The following is a 16,665-nucleotide window of genomic DNA, read 5'->3' as shown; positions in this document are numbered from 1 at the left end:
GTTTTTTATTTGTTTGTGTTTTTAAAACCAAAAGAAAATACTTTTTTTATATATATTTTTTTCTACTTTCAGCGCTTTTTGCTTATATCTTTTCCAAGCTCACGAACCGTAAACACGCGTTTCAAAACGTTTTAACTAAACTTAATCACGTCTGATAAACGCGTAACTCATAAATTTGAACGTTAACCGTTGAGAAGCTGTCTCGTTCAGAAGAAAGCTAAAGAAATTGAAGAACACTTCTCAACACTTCGACTGTATGAACGCAAATGAAACGTTTAGCAAGCGTTACATTTGTTTATAAATTATTTAAGAAAATCTCACACATACCCATACACGTTGCATACAAACAACAACGATTATAAATAAAAATTAAAAATTAAAAAAAAAAAAACACAAAAAAAAAACAAAAAAAAAAAAAGCAGTAAATAAACTGTGAACACCTTTGCGGTTTAGTTATTATTATATTTGCATGGACATGTGTGTAAAAAACAAAACTCGCAAACACACACATACACGCATACACTTACACTTAAAAGTGTAAGCGCTTTAACACTTGCTGCTGCGTTGTGTTTGCTTAACTGACTGGTCAGTCAGAGAGTGACTAATAAAATTATTACAAAAAAACAACAACATAAAGTTGAGTAAAAAACAACACAAAAATAAATATATATAGATATATATATATATGTGTATATATATATATGAATATGAATATGTATATATATATATATATATATATATATATATTTATATGTATATATTCCTAAGCAAAGTAAAAACACACAGATACAATACGTACGTGCGTAAATTTTTAATTTTTTTTTTTTATTTTTTTTTTTTTGAACAACAACAACGACCTAAGTAAAGTCATCAGCAAACGGTTTTAAAATAAAGAAAACAACAACAATAACAGAAAAGAAAAAAGGCCAGAAATAATTTTGGGAATACAAGTCAACAGGAGAACGACTTGCAAAAAGTACCTCAAGCAGGAATTCCTTTTTCGATTTGTTCTTATATACAAGCCAAGTAGAGGGATATTTTCGAGAATAAGACAATTGTCTCAGTTTGCAGCTATTAAAAATGAACCCTTGCTACGGCACACTACTACTACTGTTGCAGTATAACAATATTTATAACATTTCCACTTGTCATATGACAGACTTTTCTACCTGCCTTCTACATATGAAATGCAAAGTGTATTATACATATATGATAATAAGAAATTTTGTTACTACCATATGCGCCATAAGAACGCAAAAAAGATCGTGAAAGTTCGTTATTAAGAACTCTATCGCAAAATGAACGCATCAAGAGATTTAATTATATTATATATTGGGGATTTTTTTCACTATATAATGATATTTCATATATTCCATATATCGACAAACTAAACCAAATAATTGGATTGAACTTTTATCGGCAATCGTACTGATACGTGTGATGTTGTGTGCAAGTGATATTTCAAGAATCCACAATTTCTCTGCGAATGCCGTTTCAGGAGATACATTAATGTGAAATGAGTGAAATCGCTGAAAAAATGCACCTTTTTTGCAATGTTACTACGAAAAAGTCAAAAAAGGCTAAGCTAACTTGGGAAATATTTTTGATATTTGGCGGTCTTGCGATGCTTTATCGAATGTAACAGAATGTAGATTAGTTTGTTACCTTCCGTTTTGGAAATCTCAATCGCCAAAGATGAACTTCGCTATCGCTAACAATCTGGCAGTCATGACATTGTTCAAAAAGTGAATATCGATCGCAAGATCGTTTTAAAAAATCTCCGTAAGGTCGTACACGTACACAAAAGAGCTCGATATTTGCTTGCCGCACGAATTACCGAATCAAACTTTAGTTTGAATAATAGAAAAATTTAATGAAAAATATATATATATATATATACATATATATATAAAGTCTTTTTCTCTAAACATATTATATTTAGTCTACGCATTTCCATATCAATATTGCAACATAAAAGATGTCGTAATTGTTGTAAATTTCTCGAAACGTGCGATTAGACAAAGTTAAAGTTATATCCGACATATGTAAAAAAGAAAAAAAAAAAAAAGAAGCAAACTTAGAAGCAATTGTGCATAACCTCTAAAAAATATAAAAAATATCAAATTACCCGAAATAGATGATTAGTGAACGTCAAGGAAGGAAGGAAGAGCTCATCAATGGTCTTAAGAAAAATATATTGAAATAATTTATTGGTCAGTGTTGAGGCTATCTATATCCCATATCTACCACAAATGTCGACAGGGATCGATCATATGACCGAATCAGTAGGGTTGTGTCTTCTTGTGTCCGCATAGCCAAGTAGTAAAAAAGCGGATCTGTTAATGCGTGTTATGACTTTACCGACCGGGCACACGCTTTCCCCATCATTTCCCCCCTTTCCCACATTTACGTGCATAGGGAATACATGCCGATTAATTGATTATTAAAAACTATGAAAATTTATCGGATTACTCCTATGCATAGGCGCATCATGCAATATGCAATAATTTCAAATAGTAATAGAAACTATTCGCAGTCTTCCGATTCGAATTTAATATAAATAATTTCCTGTAAACGAGACATAGAAACATTTCCGATGAAGCAATACGGATAGTGTATACATATTGCGATTCTTTGAATAGTGCAACTTGTCATTCGACACCCACTAACTTTCAATTTTACTCATAAATTTGCTCTTAGTCATTTCGTTGAGCTTTTCGTCTCTTCTTTTTTTTCTTTCATTTCATTACTGCGTCTCTTTCTCTCTTTACTCTTTTGCAATAACGCATCATTAGCGCGGGGAGATGAATAGATATCGTAAAGCAATGAGACAGGCTACATACAGAAATATAGCTACGAAATGGAAACTTCTGCATAATCAAGTTTGTTGTTTAAGTCTTTTGTTTATTATGGAAAAACAGATGTGTATCAATTCCGTTTAATTAAAGACTAAGTTAAGGAAAAGTTATTTTGTTTTTTTCAACTTTTTATTACATTTCATTTTTCTGCCTTACGTTAATGGGAAAAACTTTGCCAATAAAACACATCTCATACTATACGTATAAGGATTGAAATATTGCTTGTCGTCATCGTTCAATAATTCATTTTTGTAACGTATTGTTTCAATACAATTATAAGTCGCGTAAATTATAATTAGTCTAAAATGCATTGAGCTTCTAGTAGATGAAGTTTCGTTATACGTCATCAGATCTAACATACATAAATGTATATAACAAATGAGATGACGATGATGCGAATCGAACAAAATTTTCAGTGAATCCTTGTAAACTTTCAAAAATTTTACGCCATTCAATATTTTTCGTTCAAGCGCAGATTAAAGCCGCGATTTGGCCGACGTCAATTGCGATTACCCAATCAACAAAAATGAGACGTCAACGTTTTTTTAATCATACCAAACATCATTGTGGACCGAAACAGATCAATACCAGGTATTGTATTTCCCCGCCTTCGATCGCTATATGTATGCGCCGCAAGCTTTTGATTTGAAATCGTATCCCTTTCTCGAATTTCATTCAATTCAATTTATTTTTATATTGTGGGAAAATCACACCCATTTCTATACATATCGAATGTCTGTCTACTTTACATCGTGATATTTTCAAAGGTAAAAATTGGAAATCACGTAGCGAGACCGAGAACAACAGTGATAGTTAATAAATAATCGCACATATGTGTAAGAAACATGTCTGATGAATATTTCCATCTGCCCGCAAAACAGATGACATTCCCCAATATTTCTTCTCAGTATACTCGATAATAATAATATTTTCAATTATTTTTCTATTTCTTCATTTTTTTTTTTTTTTTTTTTTTTTTTTTTTTTATATTAATTTTTATTTATTAACTCATTTTAAAATGTGTTCAATTAAATGAATGTCGCTGACTTTAAATCATTGACGATAATTAAAAATATCAATAAAATTAAAAATAAAAATATCGGAGCAAGCAAAACGCATTCACAAAAACCGATAAGAATGTCACAAAAGCATTAAAGACCTTTTTCGTTACCCTTTCCTTGATCGCATCGTACAAATACTAATTTTAAAAGTAATTAACATATTTTTTATTTATTATTTACTTCAGTTAATTTTTTGTTTTCATTTTTTAAACAATTTCCAACGAAACGTTTGCAAGTTTTCTATGGCATTTTTTTTTTTTATTAGCACTTCATACCGCACACACCATTTGCGAAAAATGCAATTTATTAATTAATTGTTTGTAAAAAGTAAAAAAAAAAAAAAAAATTTGTTTTTTTTTTCTATGGAGATGGCTTTCACAGACTTCACACCATACCCTTACCTATATAAATACAATAATAATAATAAGATTTTACTTTAACAGCATTCAAAAGCCCCGCATTATTTGGCTGAGTACTTATGGCAATAAAACGTGACCTTAACAAATCAATATTAAAGCAAGTCGCAAGCGACGAAGGCATATAATAATCTTTTATAGCGATCGATTTAATCGAGATGTTAAATCATTTGAAGCATGCTAGGCAACATAAATAACTCCGCTTGCGGCAATCCGTCACATTGTTTGCGTGGAAATGTTTACCTAGTTCGCCAGTTACCACTTTCTAATAGGCCAAGAAAAAATTACGTGACATTTTTCGCAATAAATTGCTTTAGAGTTGCGTAATTTTAGCAATACTAACCTTAACAAGTCATTCTATGGCGCTTATTACTATTATTTTTATTTATTGAAACAAAGCAAATTCCAATTATCAGTGAATAGGACGGAGAACAATTTAATAGTGAATAAGAAAGCACTTGTAACCTATTTATCTTAATATACGTTTATACACTATTTTTTATTCAAAATGCCTAAAATTCAAAATATTAACTGGTAGTTAGTAATAATAACCGCAAACTTATCCTATTCGAAATAGATAAAAGCTCCGAATATTCAAATAGCGAGCTAAATACCTACGAAAGCCTAACTTAACCTCACCACAAGCTTGAGTTCCATATGGAAAAAGTATGCAGGAAGAAAAGCAAACAGAAAGTAGCGGTGAGTGATTTTAATTTAATATTGTAGCGTCATATGATACAGATTATAAATGTCATTGAAAGATCGACACGCAATTCGAAATCGATGATTTACCTAATTCGATAATACCTAGCTCAAGGACGAGGAGTTTAAAACAGCTCAATCCAGTACGTCTACTTTCCAAGGTTGGGAGATGTATAAGCATCAGACGATTCTCAGAAGGTGAATATAGAACGGCTCGGGGCTTCCATCCCGAATCACGTACAGGAAATTTCAAAAAAGGCTTTTTTCACCGACTCGATTCGAGTCACGTAACATTTGCAATGGTATTCTTCAGGTCCAAACAAGCAGCCCGGTAAATAGTCCTTTACTAATACAGAGATCTTTAAATTCAAACGACCAACGTTTAGTAAACAACACCAGTAGAGCTTTCGCTTTATTAACGCTGACACGCAAGCACCTGCAAATGAATGGCCAAACTATGTAAGCTGATAGGCCATAACTCAATCTAAGGCAATTGAGTATTGAAAATGCGCCAAAATTCTGAAAAACTTTACTGTATATTACAATATCATATCGATCGAGATGGCAGGGGTTCACAGGCTTGTAAAAAATAAAATCACAGTCTTCATGACGAAGATAGCTTATGACGCACGGCCAACAAAGCTCAACGGTTTGAGGAATTAAACGTCGACTGTCGCAAAACAGTTTTGAATCATTGGCATAACGTTACATACAAAAGGAATAGAAGAAGTGAAAAATTTATTGGATCGAATTATTTAAAACGTACAAATACGATAAAAAGCCCAAAATTTATCAACAGCAAAGACCCCATCATCACCCAACGCGACAATGAGCTTTGAATTAACTCCATTCTAATCAAGACCCTGCTTTATCCAATTATAATTGTTTGGCTGTCTGCGACCACACTTTTATTGATATAAAGTGTCAAAAGGGATCTGTGAAAATCATTTGGCTCAACTTTTCATCCAAAGATATCGCATAATGGTTTCATCGAAAAATGGCATAAGAAAAATGTGTCTAAATATTGGTAAAAAAGTGTCACGAACGTTGATGTGCTTCCAATATATGATTGTCTCGTCGTTGAAACACTTCTTCAGCAGTCATTGCATATTATCCATGCATTTCTCTTTTTTTTTGTTACGTGATCCAGCTATAATCACATATCGATTACTTCATTATGCCGAACTTTGTCAGATTTTCATTTCAAATAATTTAGTTGGGAGGAGTTTGATGGGTACCTCTTCGTTCTGGCAAAGGTGAATGACAATTGTAGGTGACTACTGTCTGTTTGCTGCAATAGGAGACTGTACGTATTACTGTGGCGCGCTGAGTGGAACTACAATTCCATTCCCTTTGAAAATATTGTCGCGACTGTATAAATTATTGGACCATTTTTTCCCCGAAATTATAATGCATACATGTTTCACGCGAATATCTGCTGCGACTTTCAAGCTATACTTCGTGATGGGCATCGTTACAGGCTGATCGCTCGTAAGTTTGCGAAACTTATGTCAAGTGACAATCAAATAAGTGTGTATACTATGAGATTCAGTTTTGGCGAACGTGATCGTACCAGCACAAAAAAGCCGAGAAATATGCCGTCAGGGTCGTCAAGTAGATTTGGAGAATTTTTTACTAATTTCGCGCGCTGTGCGTAGCTAGCTCGCATATAGTTTGATGCGTAAAGAAAAGGACTCGATAAGAAACCAAAAGACCGCATGCTTCATCTTTGTCTAATCTAAAAAAAATACTGCTCCGGATTGCAATTAACAATTCGCCCACAAAACTTGTAAATATTGTTGTGTATAAAAAATGGCTAATGTTTTGTCATGCACTGTATAACATTATATACTTTATATAGCTGCACTCGTTGTGTGTATACTTTAAATGAGACAACGCAAATAATTAAGAGTTTTCACATTCAATAAAAACGACAAAACGACAAAACGACCCAACGGTAATAAAATTTTTATTAATAAAAAACAAACAGACAAACAAAAACAAAAAAAAAAAAAAAAAAACATACGGAGAAGCCAAAACCAAACATGCGCCTTAATCATAAAAGATGATAATTTGGCCAAATAAGATCATCAGCCCCAAACACAGTACAAGGAAAGTGTTTTACAGATAGGGAAGTGCAGCGTATGTAGGCCTGTTTTTAATGACCATCGTGTAGAATGACATCATTTTATACCGGCATTTATAAGTAAGCGAGTTCACAGCGATGACAAACGTCAATCATTTTATGGCAGTCACTCCTTAATTGCCAGATATCCATCTAAAGCCATTGTATACCGTATTTACTGATAGGCCTTAAATTTTTAACTAAATTCATTGCACAAATTCTTTCGAAAAATGCTTTTTTTCATGAAAAAAGGCCAACTTGGATTTCGTCAATGCTTAGCGCGCAAAAACCAGGAACTTGAGTGCAATAAAAAAAAAATAAAAAAATAACAAAAAAAAACCGAATTCATTCACATAGTTTCTGGAATTTCCTTTCATCTCTTGTTACTTTTCTAAGCATTTTTATAAACATACAGCGATAAAGAAAGTTGTGCCGTTAACTATTAATTTCATATATTTAGAAAAAAAAAAAAAAAAAATAAATAAATAAATAAATATATATATAATTAATTAATCGCCTTAAATGGAATGTCTTGAGTCAGGTGATTGCTAATGTCCACTTATTGGAAACTTAATTAGTGAGAAAACAAAATAGTGCTGACATTTTATAAAACAGACATACATTGAATGAGTCAAAGTTTAGAAAGTTTAGCGACGCATAAAAGAGACAAAAAACGAACAGAATTGAAAAAAAAAACAATTACTTTAAAATCCCTAAGACAGCTCAGGTGCTCTTGTAGGAGGGGATTAAGTTGTCGTGCAAATTGTTTAATTGAAGTAAAATGAAATGAAAGGCAATCTTACTAAGACTCAATACGTCACGTCGATCAATAAGTCCTGGTATTAAATGAAAAAAAAGAAGAAAAAAAACAAAAACACTTTTGTTTTTGTTGTAAAACTTTACTGCAAGCATAATATCTTTTATGACGAATAATGCAATGCAAACCAAGGCTTTTTTAACATTTCGATGCGTTGAGAAGACTGTATATGAAACTTGAACATATCATTTGATCCGAATCGTTACTCCTTGGAGCATCCTTTCAAGTTTTGTAAGCAAGTACTACTCGGCGTTGCAAGTTTGATTTCGTCAGGCAGTCGCTTGTGACACGCAGTGGGCAAATGAACCGTTACGGTACACGTTTGTAAAAGAACTCTGACCTATCGAGAATAGTTTTCAAGAATTATCTGATATTTGATGAGTAAGTGGCAGCCCTGCCAATTACTGATCGATTTGCGACACATAAATGATCCTTAATGTCATTTAAGAGTACATGTAATTGTGTTATCAACGGAGAGAAGTGGAACTGTGTGAATCTTGGGAGGATCATAGACGTACAGACGTCCTTATCTTGCGTGGTTATCCCAAAGTTTGAAGACTTGGTGTAGGGTCTAGCGCAAAACGCTACTTCTGCTTGCTAAAAGACTTTGAGTTTCTCGAAATTCAAAGCAACTTTTACAAGCGTCTCTTTGAGCTTTGATGATTTGAAAGATTGTCGATTTGATTGTCGTTCGAGCATCTAATTTCAAGCTCAAATTCACTGAACACTTTTAACACAATTTATGCGAGAGGAGCAACCGAATAGCTAACAATCTCGACTATCAACTCTCTCTTCACGGGTTCAAATCTCAATGCGGTAAAGTTTAGTAGAGATCGTAGTTATAGTGCTTGATCGGTAAAGTGATAACATTTACCGATTACACACACACTCTCTAGGCTTCGCTATCCCTTTCTCTTTCCCCATTTCTTTCCGGCGGTCAACGCGTCACGGTAACAGGAGGCATACACTGAGCGATTTGTCCATATTTAAAAAAAAAAAAAAAAAAAAAGCGAAAAAAAGCCGGCTAATCAATCAAATGTCGAAAATTTATCATTTTGTTCGACAACTGCCAAGATTTGGCGACTGCAAAAATCGGACATAACCCTACGGTTTTTTTTAATGAAATTTTTGAAAACATTTTACATTTGATTAGCGATTTTTTAACCAAACGGCATAATCATAATATTTTATAATCAGTTCACAAGTAATTAATCATCTTTTAAATTAAAATTAAAATTTTTAAATTTTTTATTATTTAAATATTTAATTATTTAACTTGACCGCCCTCCCGTATACGTATAATTCATTTAATTATCTTAATAATAAATATTTATTGCAATCTTTATGAAATAAATATTTTTTTTTAAATTAACTTAACTTGCTTTTACAGCGAATTCGGACTCTAATGGGAATACAAACAAAAAAAAAAAAAAAAAAAAAAAAGAGGAGTGCCGCCGCTCTCCTTAATAACAGACATTCATATCTGTATGACACAAATATAATATAATAATAGAAACAATTTTCTTTTCATATGTATTAATGAATATAATAAGAAATTAAAAATTTTAATTAATTGAGAAGACCTGAGCGGTAAACATTGTTTCAAATGTTCGTTGAAAGAAAAAAAGCCATCAATAAAGATGAGAACAATACGTTAAGAGTATATTAAACCAAAGGAATTATAATAATAATAAATGTACAAAAATCCCTGATGAGTAGTTCAGTAGTCTCATGAAAATCTCTGATAAACCCAAAAAATGCACACACATATGCACACACACACACACACACACACACACACACACACATCGAAATATAAAAACAATCGAAAGAGCCACTTAAGTAAGCTGACCGGACCGGACACAGGACAGGAGCGACTGTTCAATTAATATTCAAAACACATCGGCCTATGACGAGAGTATCATAACATCATTTATTACAAGCATACAAATTATATATGAAAAGTTTGCGCACTCAGCAGGCATGGGCAGACAGACAAGACAGACAGGCAATTCAGAATTGTTAAGAATATTATTACTAATCAACTAAATATATACGAAAAAATCGTGCTTTAAGTCACATAGGCTCCTAGTTGACGACACATATGCTTGCACATATATATATTATATATATAATTTACCAAACATTACAACACACGGCAAGGCATAGAACTCAGGCACACGTGTGAATTGATCTTGTTTTGTTGTGTCATTTTCGGAGTTTTAAGACCCCAAGCACGATATGTTTATTTTGGAAAATTATTACATTTTTAATTTTTATTAGTTACAAATCACGTTTGCGGCATCACGATGGCATAAATGTTTGTTTTCTATTTTTTACTTATTTATTTATTAATTCTTTTCATTTTTCCCCTTTTCTTTTTTTTTCTCCCCCTCAATCGTTAACTTGAACGTTTCGTTGGTGTTTTATATAAGTTTAGATGTCGCTTACGCATCTCAAAGTTTGCATAAAGTCTTAAAAATTATAAAGTTAAACACACTTAAGTATTGTATGAGACAAGTTTTTTTTTTTTTTTTCTTTTTTTGTTTTTTAAATGACACGTTCTTCTTATCGGGTATTACCCTAACAACAGGCCAACGATTCACTTAACCCGCTTCGAGAGATAAGGAAACGAATAACAAAGTTTGAAAAACATTGACATCGGCACCGGCTAATGTAAGATTTATATGCACGATGCTCAGTACCACAAACAGAAGCGAATGTTACTCCACTGATTGCTGCAGCAAGAATGCATTACCTCCTTACCGCAACGCGTGCTCTACCCAACATCTCAGTCTTTTTTTTTTTTTTTTTATTTTGGATGTAACTTCAACTGGTCGAACTATCGCGAAATTGAACACAACCGTCGCTTGGACGAAGCTATCGAAGGAACTTTGCCAAATGTCAAGCAAATACCCATTAGCACGCATAACAGTAAGACTTGCAGCCATACTAACTAGCACTAGTCTAGTTAGCTGACTTGTATGATAGTACAAATATAGGCAATAGACACCGTTGGCAACTCTATGACGATCACGACTCTCGAATATCGTAGAAAACAACTAAGTGACTTTCTTCTGCCCTTATTTAAGGTACAAAATTTGGGTTAAAATTGATTTAGTAGCGGTCCCGATCGTCGTCGAATAATGCAAATCGGATGCCCACGCCCTGCTAAACTTTTAACAACCACCACAACCAGAAATAGAACATGAAGTGTTAGGATGATTTTTAAAGAAATTTCGTGTTTTTGCTCAAAACAAAAGTCGTTTCGTTTAGCGATAGTTTTATCAAGAGTCAAGTTCAATGCCCTCAAACACTCAATTATCTGATGAATTGCCATTCGACGGTTTATCAGCTGCGAAGCAAAGGCGCAGATATGAAATTTTGCAAACCAGCTTTGGCAACGGCTTTGGCTTTCTGTCCACTAGTAATAGGCACCCAAAGGTAAACTTATGCGCAGAATCAAACGATTGTATTTCACATACAAGCATTACAATTCAACAACAATCAAATATATGAAGACAATGCGACTTAAATGTGAGCGACTTGGGTGTGAAATAATGCAATTAAATCCACTGTTGGGATAACAGTGAAATGACTTTTCGAACAAGCTAATAATTGTATACTCGGAATGGAAAACACTCTAATATATCTAAGAATAAAGGATTCAGGAACAAATCTATACGTAACACATCTCTCTCGTACGATAACATACAGATGCACTCCACTTTTCACAAATCATTCCGATCTTTACTATACAAGCAATCACTAGCCCATTAGCTATCAGGGAGCGATTATCTGTCTGCCATAGTGTCTGTTGCCCGATTTCACGAATTTCCTTACGCTCATAGCCATAGATTATGTTCGAAAATACGTCTAGTTCGAGTCCAAACACGCCCCGTAAAGCGGAGAAAAAAAGTATTAGTTTCCATCGTAAAAACTCTACTGAACTTCTAACTGACCCATACTTTCCAATTTTTGCATCTTATCGAAATCTAGTAGATATCTGCAATTATCCACAACTAGTAAAAAAGTTTTTGAATCATAGAATAGTTTAAGGAAATTATATCCGGCTAACGCCGAATTTTGGATACCCATCAAGCATTCGTTTTATCATATTAGCCATAACTAATAGCCTTATCAGGTTACTGTAGGATAAAATTGGTATTGATTTTCCAGGTTATTATTACTAGATCAGAAGATTTAGAATGAAAATATGCTCACTTACAATTTTGCGGGGCGTGGACATTCTTTCATTTTTAGGCAGACAATGTGAAGAATTAACAGAATAATATCCAACATTCTATTCTGTCTTGTGTACCTAATAAATAAGAAGTGGAAAACATCAAAAAAGTGAGAATAAAATTTGGTGGGTGTGGCCGATTTGAAGTTTCATAAATTATGAGTAACTAACAAACAATCATAAAACTTGTTGCTGCGCTTTACAAAGCTATTGCGAAGAAAATTAAATTTTGATACACTGTAATATTATTATTATTAGTAGTAGTAGTAGTAGTAGTAGTAGTAGTAGTAGTAGTAGTAATAGTAGTAGTAGTAGGCTTGGTCATTTTTTTCTATTTTTGTACAAATGCTACAGCATCGCACATAGAATTTTTGTTTACATTTATCTGCTGGCGTTTTTGGGTAATGAGCACAAAAACCATTTCTTTACACCTGTTGGAAAACAAAGTTGTTCTCAGTTTACGCGGTGTTGTAGGCGTGTCTTTTCACCCATTCTTGTCTTTTTGGCCCATTTTCAACACGAATCTACATACAAGAGCTTCCAATGTTTCAACCAAATTTAAAGATGATAACTTCATTATTGCGATCAGAAGAATGCTTACAACAGACATTATCACAAACGAACAGACAGACATACTTAAATCGATCGAATTTATATACTTTATAGAGTCTCTGAAGCTTCCTGTTTGGGCGTTGCAAACGTCTTGGCAAAATGAATATAGTCCTCTTTTTTTTGATGGTAGGTATAAAAAAACTTGAGCTTTTTGTACGTTCCGTATAAACAGCAACAATAATTAGGTATCCCACAGTGCATAGGAACGTCATGCAATAAATTGGCCATGCTCATCTGATATTAGATAGAGTATTGAAATTTCATTTTCGTCGACTTTCTCTTTTTCGAATAAAAATAGTGGATACGGTGTAATAGGTCTGAAAAAGTATATAAGTTTTGCCTTAACATCAATCGCATCTTTCGCACAAGGCGTGCAAACATTGCATGAACCAGAAAATATGCCAGACACCTCTACCCCTTCGTCCTAAAATATGTAAAATTTGCTTTCATTGCTATGATATACAATCGCATATTTTTTGAGACCCCTTTATGTGCTGGGAGATCCGTAAAAAGGGCCAATGCGATGCATATATTGAACGCAGTAAAGCTATATTTGAAATCACTATTTTAGACTGATTTCATCATTCAGTTGGTTATAAAACACTAAAATTTCATTTTTCGGCTCATCTCTTGTTTATGTAGGAAAGAATTCAAAATGTGGTCTTGTCCAATCCAAAATTTGCACTTTTATTGAGTTCGACAACATACTCCTGTAATCATCAATTTACAAATTACTTTCATATAATGACTTTTCGTTTTTCCTAGCATTATATGGATCGCAAAGAAGATCCGATCCGTCCCAAGGTATTTGCCATAGGATTTGTCTTTCAGAGAAAACATATCGGACTGTATAACAAATTGTATAAAGATGCTTCGGAATCATAAAAATACATCAAGTGAATCGACGGACAATTGGACAGATGTACTTAAATGCGATTTATACGACGACTGCGAATTGAATGAATGGTACAATGTGGATGAGTCTATTTGAAGCAAAACTAGACATCCAGCCAAGCTTAGTTGCTGTGTAGAGTAGTAAAAAGGACTTGAAATAATAAAATCATTTCATTAACAGAAGTATTCTGTGCAATAGCACAGGTACGCCCCAAAATAGTTATAAGCATTTTCCTTTCATAACTTGACAACATTGTTATTAGAAAGTTTTTATTATGATTGTAGCTGCGGAATGCAAAGTTTGATATGAACTCATAAGCTACGTGGTGTGGCGATAATAAAGGTTTAAAAGATGTTCACAAAATCGGACTGTTGCGTGAAACGGAAGACCTTACGCCTTAGCGCGACGTTCTTCTCCCGCACAAAGATTTCTGTCTGCATATTATATAAATATTGATTTTGTTTATTGCATTGACGACATCAAGGGAATTTAAAGCTTTTAGGGTAACATTATGGACTTTAATTTTTAATTAATAATAATTACTGTTATTGCTGTTATGGAACAATAAGGTTTGCAATCTTTCTCTAATCTAGTTTACAATAACAGCAATTGTAAATTACCTTTTATGGGGAGCTAAGTAAAATAAATGAATTGTTTTTTTATTTTTATTATTATTATTATTATTATTATTTTATATAAGAGCTTGAACGTTGAACGCGCGTTAATTATTTAAACGTGATAAATTTAATTTAGTTTTCCGTCATGCTTTAAATATAATTAGGCAATCAAATTACAAAGCACATACCCATACATAATAAAGATTATAGAAGAGGAACAATAATAATAATAATAATAATAATAATAATAACAACTGTCCGCTCCTTTTCAAAAGTAAAAAAAAGATTCATTTATATAGAAATTTACTCACAATCCTCGTGGATCTTTAAAGCGTACAATGTTCATTACGTTTTACATTAGCTTTAGATCAGATATTATTTCAATTAATTAAAATTGTTTAACTTGTATAATGATACTCACTCATAAAGCACAACATCTGATCATTTAGCATATGCAGTCAAATTAAATGCCGCGATATTTGAAAATTGTTGTCTTATTAAACGAATTTTCAAAGAAAATTTTTTTTAATTAAAACAAAATACTGTCACTTGTAACACGATTCTTTTTTTTTATATTAAATAAGCATTAAGTGCATCTTAGGTTATGAAATAAATGACTTCCAACGAATCTCTAGATACTTAGACCAATCAGACAGAGACATATCGAAGCACACGATTTTTATGGAGAATATTTTCACATTTTTCCCCTATCCCCGCTTATGGTCCATGGGCATATTAAGTTTTTACGGATACTTACAATACACAGAACGACTTAGAACTAGATTCACCAATCATATCGATACTACAAGTTGGTCAATCCGTCTGTCCATCTGCTTTTCTTGCGTTTAACTTTGAAGATATTTTGATGAAATTTGGTAAAATAACATGTTTTGACCCAAAGACGAACGCTCGCTATTAAGCATAGTTCAGACGGAACGAATTTTTCGATCACTTTCCACACACAACCTTATTCCCAACGAACGTGCCTTATTAGCGTGCTAAAGTTTTTTTGATTTGTTTTTAGTTGGAATTTTTTTAAAATTCTTTTATTCGTTCAACTGTTGTTGATCAGATAGATGACTTTCGAATATCGTAAGCGCAAACTTCCAAATATCTGCCCAATGAAATTTCTTACGAATTCGAAATTATTAGTAGCAGTTAAACTGCGGCAAAATGTCATGCGATCAATGTCGAGCGTCGAATGTATACATAATTCTGTAAAATAGTTTAACAAAATTTCCTTCGTGTCGTGAATGTAATGAGAAACGTACACTAAACGTAGGTTAAAGTTCGCTTCTTTTTTTTTTTTTTTTAATACAATCAATCATTCCGAGGACGTTCCCTTTTCGTGTAATACGATGGCGACTGGAAAGAAAAGAGAAATGAGATAGAGAGATGGTGGCTACGTAAGTAGCCCCGTTCCTAAGATCCGCGACTATGAAATTAAAATTCGTATAGACCCTTTAGGAAAATAGGTATTCATTAGACCTGCAATTTGCAGAAAGCTCGAGAAAAAGCGTTTATATCGTTTTTTTTTTTTTATACCCGAAAAAGGCAATTGTTTACCATGCTGTCGTGAACGTATAAATTTACACCGGAAGAATTTGGCGAAAATTTATAACGAATATTTCCATTTGTATGATGTTACGTCGTTTAGGTTGGCTCGTCATTGCTAACGTCAACCATATCGTAGCCTTAATTATTTAAGATCTACATATGGCGCTATGCATTGCCAGAATTGTAAGTGAGTGTGATGTGATGTCATTTTTCTCATACAGTTTGCTTACAACAACTGCTTATTTCCATTAAGCTCCGGTTACTGGGAATAAAAAATAAAGAATTTCCTTAAGGTTTTACGTTCGTTTGTAGATAAAATATTTTACAACAATTGGCAAATTCCTAAAATAATGACTTTCTAGCAAAGCAACCGCCACGAGCAAGTGATTGTGAAATATTTAGAAATAAACGGCTGAGTAATGGTCAACAACTTTTTAAATTTCACGTCTCAGCTCGTTGTAAAGGAATCGGAAGACTTCTTTGGAAGGACAAATAACTTTTTAGGGAAAAACTCAAGTTAATTCGCCAGAGAGTTGAGAGAGTCATTAATTTATTCCGTATTCCGTTTTCTTCGTTTACTTTATCATTACCAAACCATTACTCGACGATCGGATTCAAAAATGTTATATTTGCTGTCCAATTATACCATTTTTGGGTTAAGAGCTCTCCTTATTGTGAATGCTGATACTTTCTTTCCATAGTCTGTGGCGAATTTTGCAGCAATTTTAGTCGCACTATCGCTTGTCCCAAGTCCCTATCAGT

Source organism: Glossina fuscipes, unplaced genomic scaffold (assembly GCF_014805625.2).
Source record: "Glossina fuscipes isolate IAEA_lab_2018 unplaced genomic scaffold, Yale_Gfus_2 0, whole genome shotgun sequence".
NCBI lineage: Eukaryota > Metazoa > Arthropoda > Insecta > Diptera > Glossinidae > Glossina > Glossina fuscipes.
The sequence above is the reverse complement of the archived record's forward strand: the minus strand, read 5'-3'. Positions refer to the sequence as shown.